This window comes from Gobio gobio (genome assembly GCF_949357685.1).
Source record: "Gobio gobio genome assembly, chromosome: 3".
Classification (NCBI taxonomy): domain Eukaryota; kingdom Metazoa; phylum Chordata; class Actinopteri; order Cypriniformes; family Gobionidae; genus Gobio; species Gobio gobio.
The window spans coordinates 29,918,702-29,933,001 of record NC_137099.1 but is presented as its reverse complement, the minus strand read 5'-3'; the positions used below and the strand labels follow the sequence as shown (position 1 = coordinate 29,933,001).

The 14,300-nt window shown below is 38.8% G+C and overlaps 1 protein-coding gene across 5 annotated transcripts in view; it reads right to left on the bottom strand.

The window, feature by feature from the left end:
* The window catches only part of chst10 (carbohydrate sulfotransferase 10), a 29,510-nt gene extending 16,011 nt beyond the window's left edge, over positions 1 to 13,499 (bottom strand). For 4 of the 5 annotated variants that reach the window (XM_079813055.1, XM_079813054.1, XM_079813058.1 and 1 more), the window contains exon 1: positions 13,156 to 13,499. The gene's annotated coding sequence lies outside the window, so the exon portion shown is untranslated. The remainder of the gene's footprint in view (positions 1 to 13,155) is intronic. The other variant, XM_079813056.1, reaches the window with a different exon arrangement.
* Between the last annotated feature and the right edge of the window lie 801 nt (positions 13,500 to 14,300).

Genomic DNA, 14,300 nt, shown 5'->3' with positions numbered 1-14,300 from the left:
GTCAGACAGTATTTCTTTTTCTTTTAAGATTTAAGTATAGTTCACTTTTATATTATGTTGAGGTTTAACTTTGATTTACCTAAATATTTTCAAAGAGGTACAGACAGATTTATTTTCCTGCACTTTTGTGACTCGAGACAATATATATTTTATATTTTTATTTAGTTATTTAAATATTGTGTATTTAAGTTCACAGGCAGTGTTATCCACATGTTGTACTGAATGTGGTTCTAAAAAGCTAAAGATTTGTTTTTATATTTCTGCAATATGCACTTTAGTTTGCGTGATTTTGTTAGTTAATATATGTTTACTGTGATTGAAGTCATTAATTAAAATGTCATTCATATCAATTAATGCATAATCTAATTATTTCAAACTTCAGGAAAGAATTTTAAAGGTTATGTTAAAACTATATAATATTGTGTTGGTCATTATTATACAATGATTTACTGCATATCTTTGTTGAATAATACAGAAGATAAAAAGCTTTAAAAAAAAAAAAAATATCGCAATATTGAAAAAAAAAAAAAAAAAAAAAAAAAAAAAAAAAAAAAATCGCAATTACATTATTTTCCAAATTCGTTCAGCCCTACTAACAGGTGCAGGTAGACAGAGAGAAGATGAGCGTATGGAGCGAGTGAGTAAGTGTGTGTGTGTGTGTGTGTGCGTCCGTGTGTGCGCGAGCGTGTGTCTGAAACAATCAGGAAGGAGAGTGAGTGAAGAAAAGGATAGTGAGAAGTAGGGCTGAACGATTTTGGAAAAAAATCTAATTGCGATTTTTTTAACCAATATTGCGATTGCGATTTAATATGCGATTATTTTTTTAAACTCTTTATCTTCTGTATTATTCAACAATACATCATTGTATAGTAATGGTGGAAATCTTTAATTGGTACCTCACAATCCGATTCCGAGAGTCACGATCCGATTCCAAAACAATTCTTGAACTTTTTCCTTATTAATTAATCTTATTAATTTATTAAAACTTAAAATGTTTTTTATTATGATATATGTAATTATAAGCTTTTTAAAATAACTAGGACATTATAACATTTTAATTAAAACAATTGCATGTTAATAATTTTAAATATATAAACTAATATAGCTGCAAAACATAAGCTAGTAAATCATAAAGAGGAACAAAAAACATATTACAAGCAATGAACAAAGAGTGCTTTCAGCATTTAAGAGTGTCTGAACTGTGAGTGATTTTTCTCTCTCAGCTTTACTGTTGTTTGATTATTAATGACGACATGATAGACAGCGGGAGACCTGCATTCACACTAATGCACAGATCTCTTTTGAAATATAAGATGTTTTGCCCTGTCTGTTTTAGGGATGTTAACCCGATGACCGCTTGACCGATGGTTGACCGTATCAACGCTAACCGATCAAAGTTGTCGGTTAAAAAAAAAAGTGATCTCTAAATTAGGCTATTATAGACAGTGGACTAAACGCTACTACAGTTAGCCATCTCATTCCAAAATCTTTTTGTGTGAAGTGAACAAATCCCTCACACTCAATTTTTCATAACTCGCCTGTTTGTACTTAATAAACCAATAAAAACATTTGGCGCGAGGTCACAGCGTTTGGGTTTGCAAAAAGTAAACAGGCTAAAACACTCAAGGTTATTGTATACAACATTCCGCATAAGATGGGCTTACATTTGGAAATATATTACATCTACATTTCAGTGGTAACACATAAGGTGTTGATCATCATCTTTCTTTATTATTGTTAGCACTACCTCGAACTAAAGCGCGCGTCTCTTCGGAGCTGTCATTTTCTTAAATGAGCCGCGGCAAAGTTTCAAATGAGCTTCTAACGCTAGACAAATGCCTTTATTTTCAACGCGATCACCTTGTACCGAAACCATTTCGAAACTAAGGAGCCATTTGTCCTCCGATTACAAACAAGCGGGACAGTGTGTGTGTGACGCCGCATTCACACGGGGCTTCGGCGTCAACGCTTGACGGAGGGCGTGGCTGAAGCTTGGTGATGACGCGACCGTCATAGTGACAACAGCTAATCACATTACTTGCCGCTTGGACCACAACACAACACAAAAAAGCGCCTTTTTTGACAGCTAGTCTGTGAGACCATTTTGTGTATGAAAACTGATCACTTTAATATTTGATTTCTCATTTGGCTGGGGGATAGCGCCTATTTGAACCACACATGATATGATATGCTGCCTGTCATTCAATGATAAACAGAGTACATGGACGGAATACAAGCATGATACATTCCAGATTCTCCAACCCGCCGAGAGCGGGAGGCAGAGCGGCAGAGAGATGCGACAGAGTTGCGAAATTGCAGGAGCGGCTCGCGGCTGTTATTTCAAATAGCGCAGCATATTTTAAACTAATCGGTTAACCGGTTTCAACCGGCTAATGAGGCTCGGTGGTCGGTCAAGAAAATGTTTAGTTTTCGCCATACCTAGTCTGTTTAATTCATTAAGACATTACTGACGGTGTTTACATTAATTTTGCGTCATAAAAGCATTTTGAGACCAGACGCGTGCTCGCGAGCACTCTTCACACAGCACCGCGTGAGCACTTGAAATGGAAAACCTTCTGTCAGTGAGTTACTTATTTTTTAATATACAAGCACACTGCATTCCTAACGACATGAATGAAGCCTTCGTTGAGCATTTGTAAGGAAAATACCGGCGGGCGAGAACACAAACTGTAAGCGTGACATCAGAGCTAAGTTTCTCACAGCGCTTATCCTGTGCAAAGAAGCCTGCGAATGTCATTGCGATTCGCGCCGTCAACCGTTCCGGACGTTATGAAATATTATTTTATGGTTCGTGTGTGATTGTGTGTGTGTGTATGTGTGTGAGAGAGAGAGAGAAAGAGAGAGATAATGGAAGCAATCAGAATACGGTGTTTCTAAAACACACACAGCGCCACCACGCACCTGCAGTTAAAATCTAAGCTCAGAATCGATCCAGAATCATTGGAGAAGAATCTTTTCTCCCACCTCTATTGTAGCCTATAGTATGAACAACACAATATTAGATAGATCCAACACAAACAGCTTTTTTTTCTTTTAGGCCAGGCATATGATATGTGTAACGTGCCAAGTTGCTTCTTCTGCAAACTTTACTCTCGCGTGTCACGTGACCAGACTGTAATCGCAGCCTTTGCGGTTAGGAAATCGTGTTTTATCATATCGCGATATTATCGCAAATGCAATTAATCGTTCAGCCCTAGTGAGAAGCAAAGAGAAAGAACCTGACACATGACACCAAATGTGATTTTTACCGGGGAAGCCCCCCTGAAACGAGATAGGGCTTGATTTGAGTAGCAATTGGGCGGGTTTTGTTGTGAAAACCTGGCAACCCTGGGCAGCGGGAAACAAACACACCAGGCTTGTTCGAGATGCATCGGCGCTGCGCAGACCGATCCACGTATGATATATATATAAAAAACGCATGAGTGAATCAAAAGCATAAGGAGTCATATGCTCTCACTGGACTCGTTATCATACGGCGATCGGTCTCTGCAGAGCACCGCTGCGAACAAGCCTTCCATCAACAATGCAAACGTTGCATAACTATTGATTCACATGGGTTTACGATCCTACATCGGCATCAAAACACAACGAAAACACAGCGAATCCAACGCATTCATGCAGTTCGCCGTAATTTGTATAGACGGAGATTACAAACGAGCAGCAGCTGTTAGCTCCATTAGCTGCTATTTCAACAATGGCAGATCTCAAGTTTGTGTTGGTCTTGTTGACCCCGCCCCCAGCGCCTGACGTAATCGGTTCTTACTTCTAGCCCAGCAATGTTTTGGTGCTACTGAAGAACCACTTTTCCTGGCTCGGAGCTGGGGCTTTGGGTGTGGAAACACAAAGAACCGATTTGAAACTAGGCTCTGGCTCCGATCTAGCTCCAGCAATGCCTTGGTGGAAAAGGGGTATAAGTGTCACAGAAAAAAAGCTGAGCACTGAACGGATACGTATTGTTGTTTTTGAATAGTGCACAATCGCTTTAAATGTTGAAACTGGCAAGCCTTTAAACGCATTTACTTGACAAACTTTATGAGCACGAAAGTGAAAGCTGGCTTCGGGGCTTGCGCACGACGTGTGTGGGCATGTTTTTGTGAAATATAAGGACACAAATGTGTATAATGACATGGGTATGACAGGTATTACAAAAAGAGGGTGAAATATGAGGACGTTACCCATGTCCTCACTTTTCAAAATGCTTATAAATCACACAGAACAATTTTTTTTTCACAGAAAGTGAACTGTACAGTCTCCTGTGATGGGTAGGTTTAGGGGCAGGGGCAGTGTAAGGGGATAGAAAATACGGTTTGTACGGTATAATAACCATTACGCCTATGGAATGTCCTCACATTTCACAAAAACAAACTTTGTGTGTGTGTGTGTGTGTGTGTGTGTGTGTGTGTGTCAGTGGCAGCGCGTATAGGCTATAGGAACGGCGATTAACTGACCTGTATATAAACTGTGTAAAACATGCAGTTACTATAGTGATTGTGGGCATCTTTAAACACAGATAACTGCTCCTGCATCTCTCTGTGTGCCTGCAAACTGCACTTGATGTGATTGACGGGGCGGAGTAATTAACCGACATGGGAAAAATACGTCGGTTAGAGGTTCTGAATGTCGGTTTCGGTTATTTTTCGATTAATCGTACAGCCCTACCTAGTAGCCTACTATCTAGTAAATATTATAGTATACAAACATCACAGACAATGGCAGACAGAGACCAGGGCAGCTCTGGCATAATGTCAATAACACTTCTATAAATTACTTACAGGTTATTTATAGTTATTGATGTAAATCCCTAAAGTACCGAAAAAAGGTACCGATACCGGTTAAAATGTGAACGGTACCCAACCCTATTTGTAAGTAGGAAAACGGCAGTATATCAGTGTAAATACTTGTTCTCCCCACTGTATGTAAATGTTACTCCTCGCAACAATGCTAAAAATAAAATATAGCTGCAAGCAGCAATACCGGGGCCAAGCGCAAAGAAGAAGACAAGACATGCCAAAATATGCTGGCAATGTCAGATCAACTGCAGCAATGAGCAATTAAAGACCTATTAAGGTGATTTTAGGCAAAATAGCTGTAAAATGATAATACAGTCAATAAATAATGATTTAATGATTTATCACTTTCAACCAATAGGTGGCACAGTTACGAAATTGATGTGGTGTGGTCAGAATAAGGGAACAATGACACATGCAAAGATTGGTGTCAATATATCAAAGCAGGGTGTCAATATAGTGTCAATATGTCATTGCAGAGATATAGCCTCAAGAGGCCTTTTCATTATAAGTATGGACCACATGGCGGTGCTGTTTTGAAACCGTTTAAGTAGTTTAAAGGCATGGTGCTGATGGCACATACCAAGTTTCGTAATGATACAACAATTCATTTACATTTTTTATCATAATACTGCATTGTAGTCAATGGGAATTTCATGTTTTGTTCTATTATAGCGCCACCAAGTGGCACAATCCTACCATTTTGTGTGTCCTCGGAGTGAGCCCATACATGTCTGTGTCAATTTTGGTGAAAATATCTTGTTTAGTTTTGGAGTTATAGACATTTATATGAAAAAACACAAGAAAAATGACTGACACATGACTTTGATTGGATTTTACACCCCCTTACTATCAATATTTTGACATTTGGGCATTAGCATACAGCTATCGACCTATGATTCCGAACTTCTGACGCTGGATTCGTCTCGATCGGAGTAGCGGTTTCGAAGATATCAGCTAATGTTTTTAAAGCGCTAAATTACAACACTGCACAAACCATACGCCGAAATCTAGCAAGTCTGGTATCGTTGGACTCGGCGAGGATTCAGGAGACAAAATAAGTAACTCCCATGAAAATAAGTCAATCACACCTAAAGTTATAAGCATTTGAAAAAAAAATTCTACACTAGGTGGCGCTGTTTCGAAATTTGTCAGGCTACTTCAGGGCATCGTGCTGATGACCCATACAGAGTTTCGTAACAATCTGTTCATGCGTTCATAAAATACAGCATTTTAGTACATAATTCAAAATGGCCGACAGTAAAAATGGACGATATGGTAAAATTGGATATCAGACGACTCGGCATGCCGTCCTGAATCTAACGAGACCACTTTTATGATATTTGGACAAACGTTTCAAACTTTATAAGCAAAAACAGCCATTTTTCGTATCTCCGGACCAGTAGGTAGCGCTGCGCCAAAACGCTGCATGTTGCCTCGGGTTATGCTTGTGATGACATGTACCAAGTTTGGTTTGAATACGATAAAGCGTTGCGGAGATATAGCCTTAAGTGTATTTTCGCAACCGCTACGTAAAATTTGTTTGCACGTTTATCAAAAACATTTTGACGAATCAACTTTATTTGCAAGATTTTTTGTCAGCATGGTCTGAAGATGATCTGGTTCAATTTTCGTGCAATTCGGATGAACCGCCTAGGACGAGTTTGCAAAAGTAGGTTTTTCGGAAAATTCAAAATGGCGGGAACATTTTTATGACGGAAAATGACGTCATATGGTGCAATTGAATCGTTTTGTTTCTAGCCCTTATGGTTCAAAAGTTATTTGCATAAACATGAGTCAAATTTCGCTAGAGGGATTGAGTTAGAGACTCCAAATTTGCTATGGTGACTTATCAGACTGTCCTCTATCTGTGTGCCAAATTTCATAACTTTCCCGCAAACGGTTCTATGGGCTGCCATAGACTCCCATGGCGGAAGAAGAAGAAGAAGAAGCAGAATAATAATAATAGGAACGGGAACGGTTTCAATAGGTGCCACACCAGAGCTGACCCCTCTTGATGAGAGACTGGCGGCAATTATTGGGGAATCCCTATTAATCCCCATCCCTATTATCTACGTGGAAATGGGAAATAGTTCAGTGCAAATGTAATTTCTTGCAGTTTTCTGAATGGTTGAGACATACGTCATACGTTATTTTATCAAAAATAAAACAAACTAAAGGCATATGCATGAATACCATGATTCCGTAGCTGATGAATACATTTTTACTATGAAAACAACTTTCCCCAGCGGACAATTAATAAATCTATCTATCTATCTATCTATCTATCTATCTATCTATCTATCTATCTATCTATCTATCTATCTATCTATCTATCTATCTATCTATCTATCTATCTATCTATCTATCTATCTATCTATCTATCTATCTATCTATCTATCTATCTATCTATCTATCTATCTCCCTAATTATCTATCTAACTGCATCTATATCTGCTCCGCCAGACGGACACATTGACGAGAATATCAGTTTTGTAGGCTACATTATTTCGTTCTGTTTACCATATTATTTATGAGGATGAATTGCATAACATGCCAATATTATTGCAGAACATATATCACTTTTCTTTTTGCAAATATGTGTTAATTTGCATTTCTGTTGTAATTTCCGTTTGTTTTACACTACAGATCGATCAAACGGGTGTTCGTGTAGGCTGTTAATTGTAAGACTTGCTTTGTGAAGTCTTCATGTTATTTATGAGAGGCATAGCCATTTCTTTTACACAACGGTCTACAGTTTCACACACTTTCACGTGTTTCTTCCATCTGCCGACGGTGTCGCCATTTCTCATTTCACCCGTTTTTGTGCGTACGCCTGGGTCAGAGCTTGCGTGAAGGACCGCACATTTTCCCGTCAAGTTTGCTTTTTATAAATACCAATTATTGCGTAGAGAGCGGCGTACGCCTTCTTTTGTGCGTACGCAACGTTTATAAATGAGGCCCCAGGTCACTAGTAGTCCTTGAAGAGTGACTAAGTAACACTTGAGTAATTAGTGATGCATTTTATTCAGAGTAAAAAATGACTGATTACGTCTCAGACACACAATAATGTTCTTTATAATTTGTCAGTTGGTTAGTTAATTTTATGAAATTATTCAGAGTAAAGAAGGACAATCTTCAAGAACTATTAGTGATCTGGGGCCTCATTTATAAACGTTGCGTACGCACAAAAGAAGGCGTACGCCGCTCTCTACGCAATAATTGGTATTTATAAAAAACAAACTTGACGGGAAAATGTGAGGTCCTTGACGCAAGCTCTGACACAGGCCAGGGTTCCCACTCTTTCAGCAACCATTTTCCAGTACTTTTCCAGGACATTTTCAATTTTACTACGGCGGGAATAAAAGACAAGAATCATGCCAAATATTGCTTTCTAAGTCTTTAAAAGCGTACAGTTTATTACCATTGCTTAACAATCCAGCATTTTTCAATATGAGCTCTTAATCATACATTATGACTATGGAAGCTTGTTTACACCACAGAATAGAAAGAAACGGTAATTGTGACTTTATCTCGCTATTCTGACTCTCTCGCAATTACGAGTTTACATATTTGTGATATAAACGCGAAAATTGTCGCAATTCTTTTTTTCCTCAGAATTGGACTTTATAACTCAGTTTAGATCTCACAATTCTGAGAAAAGAAGTCAGAATTGCAAGATATAAACTCGCAATTGCGCAAAAAAGTCAAAATTGCGAGTTTATATCACGCAATTCTGACTATATCTTGCAATTCTGACTTTATAACACACAAACTCGTGCTTACGAGTTAACATTCACTGCATACATTTGAGCAGTTATAGCATTAGCAAGACTAAACATCATTATTCAAAATACTACTCACACGCATCAAACTCAGCATTCCTGAACATGTGCTTTCTGCAACTAGCGCTAATTGTTTGGGCCAGCGATAAACTCTTTATACTCGGCTAAAGAAATCACTTTTTTTAAAAGAATTTTCCCAGACAACAACAAGATTTTCCAGGACATTTTACATTTTCTCTAATTTTCCATGTGTTTTCCAGGACTGGAAAATTTGTCATCAGTTTTCAAGGTTTTCAAGGTTTTCCAGGACGAGTGGGAACCCTGCCAGGCGTACGCACAAAAACGTGTGAAATGAGAAATGGCGACACCGTTCGGCAGATGGAAGAAACACGTGAAAGTGTGTGAAACTGCAGACCGTTGTGTAAAAGAAATGGCTATGCCTCTCATAAATAACATGAAGACTTCACAAAGCAAGTCTTACAATTAACAGCCTACACGAACACCCGATCGATCTGCAGTGTAAAACAAACAAAATCAAATGAAAATGAACAGAAATGCAAATTAACACATATTTGCAAAAAGAAAAGTGAAATATGTTCTGCAATAATATTGGCATGTTATGCAATTCATCCTCATAAATAGTGCTTGGCGGTATGACCAAAAATGTATATCACGGTATTTTTCTAAATTATATCGGTTTCACGGTATATGACGGTATTTTTTCCCTATGCATGACTGGGTGTTAATCACATTTTCTACTGATTAAGAGGAAATACTGCAGGAGATTGACTAGAATACCCTGTTTTACTGTCATGACGAGTGAATATTGTAAAAAAAATTCCACTCTAGAGTTAATACAGGTTTGCAAAGCACCACAAAATGATGCCGTGGAGAGACAACAACCAATAAAACAGACCTGCAACACACTCAAAGTCATATTTACAGACACCTGAATATTAAAAGTTGAGTTGAGGGCACCTTAAGCATTTTAAAAATCTAATCCTATATAACAACAAACTGCCAAAACGAGGAGAAACGCGGATATTTGCAATACATTTAAGAGCACTCTCTGAACGAATGACACACATCAGTTAAACACAGAAAGAATAAAGCAGTTCCTTTTTTGCCCATTCTTCTTTGAATTGTCAGTTTATTTATTAATTTACATCATTGTCTTTTGTGTAGCAGAATAATCCATCGTGTCAGCGCGTTCGTTCAGACATACGGTTGTACTGATCAGTGTAATCAGTGCATACATTTAATTTAATAAGACGTGATGAAATATGTGCGCACACACGCTTCTGGTTCATGTCTAGAGCACTAGAGTTTATGAAATATGTCCATAAAAATGTAAACGCGCTCGCTCTGGTCTATATCAGTGCTATACGCTCCATGTGGTGAGCGTTGTTAAACCCATGGCGGCGCTCCGCGCAGAAACCGCTCTCTCTCTCTCGCGCGCCGCGTGTAGTTCGAATGCTCCACTATAATCAAGGGCTGAATCCGAAATCGCCCCACATAACCTCAAATATAGCATTATTTGGAGGGGGCAGCGCTTTTTAGTGGTGTCTGAAACCCTAGTGCACTCATTCTATCCCATTGCACCGCAATAACGAGTGTACAGCCGATGTACACACATTGCCTGTCCGACTTCACGCACGTTTTCATTCACTCCTTCCAATAAAGTGATAACATAGGGAATAATGAATGAGAGTATAGGATTCAGCCATATGCTGTGCTGTTAATGCGATCTCAACTGTGCTCTGACTGCTCCTTACTACAGTGCATCAATGAAATTGGTCCCCTCTCAAAGTTCCGAACGTTGTTTAAGCGACATATACCGGTATAGCGGTATCATCAAAATTCATATCATAAAATAAATGAATACCGGTATTCGGTATGAACCGGTATACCGCCCAGCACTACTCATAAATATGGTAAACAGAACGAAATAGCTAATGTACAAAACTGATATTCTCGTCAATGTGTCCGTCTGACGGAGCATATATAGATGCAATTAGATAGACAGATAGATAGATAATTAGATAGACAGATGGATAGATAAATAGACAGACAGACAGACAGACAGACAGATAGTTGTTTTCATAGTAAAACTTCTTCATCAGCTACGGAATCATGGTATTCATGCATATTCCTTTAGTTTTATTTTTGATAAAATAACATATGACGTATGTCTTAAAGGGTTAGTTCACCCAAAAATGAAATTTGTTCCAAATCCGCGTTCACGAGGCTACAGATAACACGTCACAGCGTCTTACGTCTGCAGCGTCACTGTGGCCTCGTGAACGCGGATTTCAAGATAACGGAAGAGAAGACAATGCTTCATAAAGTCTTAGTTTTTGTTATTTTTGGACCAAAATGTATTGTCGACGCTTCAAAAGAGTCTAACTAACCAAATGATGTCACATATGGACTACTTTGATGATGTTTTCATTACCTTTCTGGACGTGGACAGCAAAGTGTGCACAGACTTACATTCACAGGACTGAAAGCCCTCGGACTAAATCTAAAATATCTTAAACTGTGTTCCGAGGATCAACGGAGGTCTTAAGGGTTTGGAACAACATTGGGGTGAGTCATTAATGGAAGAAATTTAATTTTTGGGTGAACTAACCCTTTAACCATTCAGAAAGCTGCAAGACATTACATTTGCACTGAATTATTTCCCATGTCCACGTAGATTATAACCGACATCTCTAGCTTGTCAGATTCAATTAAATGGATGGAAATAAAACGCCCCATCACAATGCGTAATGACGCACAATAGCTGATCTTGCGCTCTTAGAAGATGTGGCAAATGGAAGGATTCGGAGTGAACGCATATTCAGACAGCAAGAAGACTTGCTGGCAAACGAGGACACACTCAGGCGATGGAGCACTAGACGCTTTTTTGCCTCGACTTTGATGTCCGACCATTTCTTTTTTATTTCGGCCACGGTCCGAGGTTGTGAGGCTACAGCCTTTACAGCGTCTGAAACCTTTTGCCACTCAAGTGCCTTTTTGGCATTAGTAATGCCCACACTGTGCCCTTCAAAACAACGTTTTTCTCCTATTTTCCACCTTGCCAACGATAACTTCTACTCCACATTGAGTGAAGTTACGTTTTTTTTATTTCCTCTCTGTGTTTGCCATGATTTCGCAATCGATGAATATTAACTTGTGGGCGTTTCACGGACTATTTATGGGCAACTATGGGCGTGACATGAAGCCACAAAAGCTGCGCTACATTTAGAATTGATTGTGATTTATTAAGGGAAAACTGCGTAGGATGTGCGTGCGCACGGTTTTATAAATCCGAATATTTCTGTGCGTACGCACGTCCTATGTTTCATCCGTACGCCACTTCTGACGCAAATCCTACGCAAAGTTTTATAAATGAGGCCCCTGGACCATTATTTTAAAGTGAAAAACAACTTTTTCGCTTTAAAATAATGGTCCAGGTCACTAGTAGTGGTGCATTTTTAGTGATGCATTTTATCACCACGTTGAGAGTAAAAAAAGACACTTGCTCACATCTCAGGCACGTTAATTTTGTGATTAGTAATTATTTATTAATTCTTTATAATTTGTCATAGTTACCTATTAGTATTTAGTGTTGCCAATCTCCTTTAGTAATTATTGATTACCTAATAAGGAACTCTCCTGAATTCGATATTACTTACTGATTAGTTCAGCTTGTTTCTATATTAGTTAATAGTAGTAGCTGAAGTGTTAATGTTGTACAACTCATTAGTCCTGCATTATCTCCTGCATAGTTACTTATTAATGATGGACCATTATTCTAAAGTGCTACCAAAATCTTCAAATATCTTTTGTGTCATATACATATAGCATGAGTTTGGAGCAACATGTGAACAACTATTACAGAATTTTCATTTTTGGGAGAACTATTTCAAATTAGAATCTTTCCACTTTCTTCAGCAGACTGATTTGTGGACCATAGTATTTGCCAAAATGCAATATTTACAGTTATTGTTAAAGTATTTAAACCCATAATAAATGTAATTTCCTTGAAAGTCAAGTCTTTGTTATTTCCTAATGCTAATTCTGCCTTCACGCGGTATAGGAATTATCGTAAATACGAATTTCCAAGTTGAAAATTGGACATGAACGCCCTCTCAAGTCAAAATTTTAAAGCGAAACACGACTTCAGAAGTGGGAATTAGGAAATGTCCAATAGTGAGGGCAGCATCATAGCCATGTCTGTAACAACAGCGTTACTTCGGCGTTAAGAGTAAACATAATAGCCTAACTATAATTTTTTGCCGAAAATTATTGATAGAATAGACCGTTCAGAAGCGCTGTATTCACTATTTTTAGTTTAATTTGGATATAGGCCTAGTCTATTTTCCACATAGTGCTATCATTACAAGACCGGGCTAATAGCTAACAACTCAATAACCTCGCTAAGCAGCAGCGGGTTAATGCAACGAATACCATACAGTTTTTAAAAATGAAATGTGAGAAACTGAACAAGAAACGACTTCAAGAGTCATTGCCTATCAGTAACTTATGTCCACACATTCTAAATAACCTGATACAAACCTTTTCAATGCACATCTTCGGTGTCTTCTGTCATCTCCTGTTGTCGGGGTTCCCAGAGTAATTCGGGTGCTGTATTTCGCTGAACATTAGCTGCATCCGTAATCAGTCACTCGTTAACTGTGCTCTGTATATGAATGGCACATATTGTCCTATATGGAAAATGACGGAATGGGAAACAGATGAGCGAATTCGGGACGCTGACGTAATTACCGTTAGTGATGTTAACAGTGACACCAAAGCTCCGAAGCGTGTGTTAGGGTTAGACTTTTACTGTCTATGATCAAAAACAAGAAAAGATTTTCAGTGAAGCTTTGTATCGATGCTTGATTCGTTCTATCAAAATCACGTGACCAATGACGTCCGACGCTTCTTTTCACACACACCCACTGACTGCTTCGTACTGATGATTAAAAAAGGTTTAAAAATGCGCAACACGGGCTGTTAGAACTGTTGTATTGCGCTAATTTATTGTTGCGAGATTTTGTCGTTGTTCTGAAATGTGGGAACACTTTCATGTGAGTTCGCCCAATATTTGCCTTTTGTTCTGCAGCCTTTATATTTGGGTGAAAGCCAGCCTACTTTTTTCCCCAAATTTGTTCATTTTCAAGTATTGGAAAAAATTAAGTGGTTAAAAAATATTGTTGTTTTTGACAATTATGTGAACCTCTCTCTCTCTCTCTCTCTCTCTCTCTCTCTCTCTCTCTCTCTCTCTCTCTCTCTCTCTCTCTCTCTCTCTCTCTCTCTCTCTCTCTCTCTCTCTCTCGGTGCATGCTGGGAGTTTGGGGAATGTGATTGTCTCATGGGTGAGAGGAGCGTTCTGGAGGTAGTTTTCGTTACTATTCTCGGTTTCTTTTTGTACACAAACACTTTCCCTTACGAGAGTACTCTCGTATTGCGTTTTGCTAAAACGCTATGGGGGAATTCCTTTCCTCGAGATATTGAAGCAAATTTTTATCCAAAAATACCATGTACACGCAGTGCAGCTGCACAACTCTCAGCAGGAAGCAGCTGCGTGCGGATTGGCTGTGCCGCTGCAACTGCAGCAACCTATGGCGAGACCGTGGGGCGGGACGGACCAATCAGGTCCTTCCAAATTCCCGCCACAAGGGGCAACAGAATTTGCATAGCCAAGGGTATATAAGACC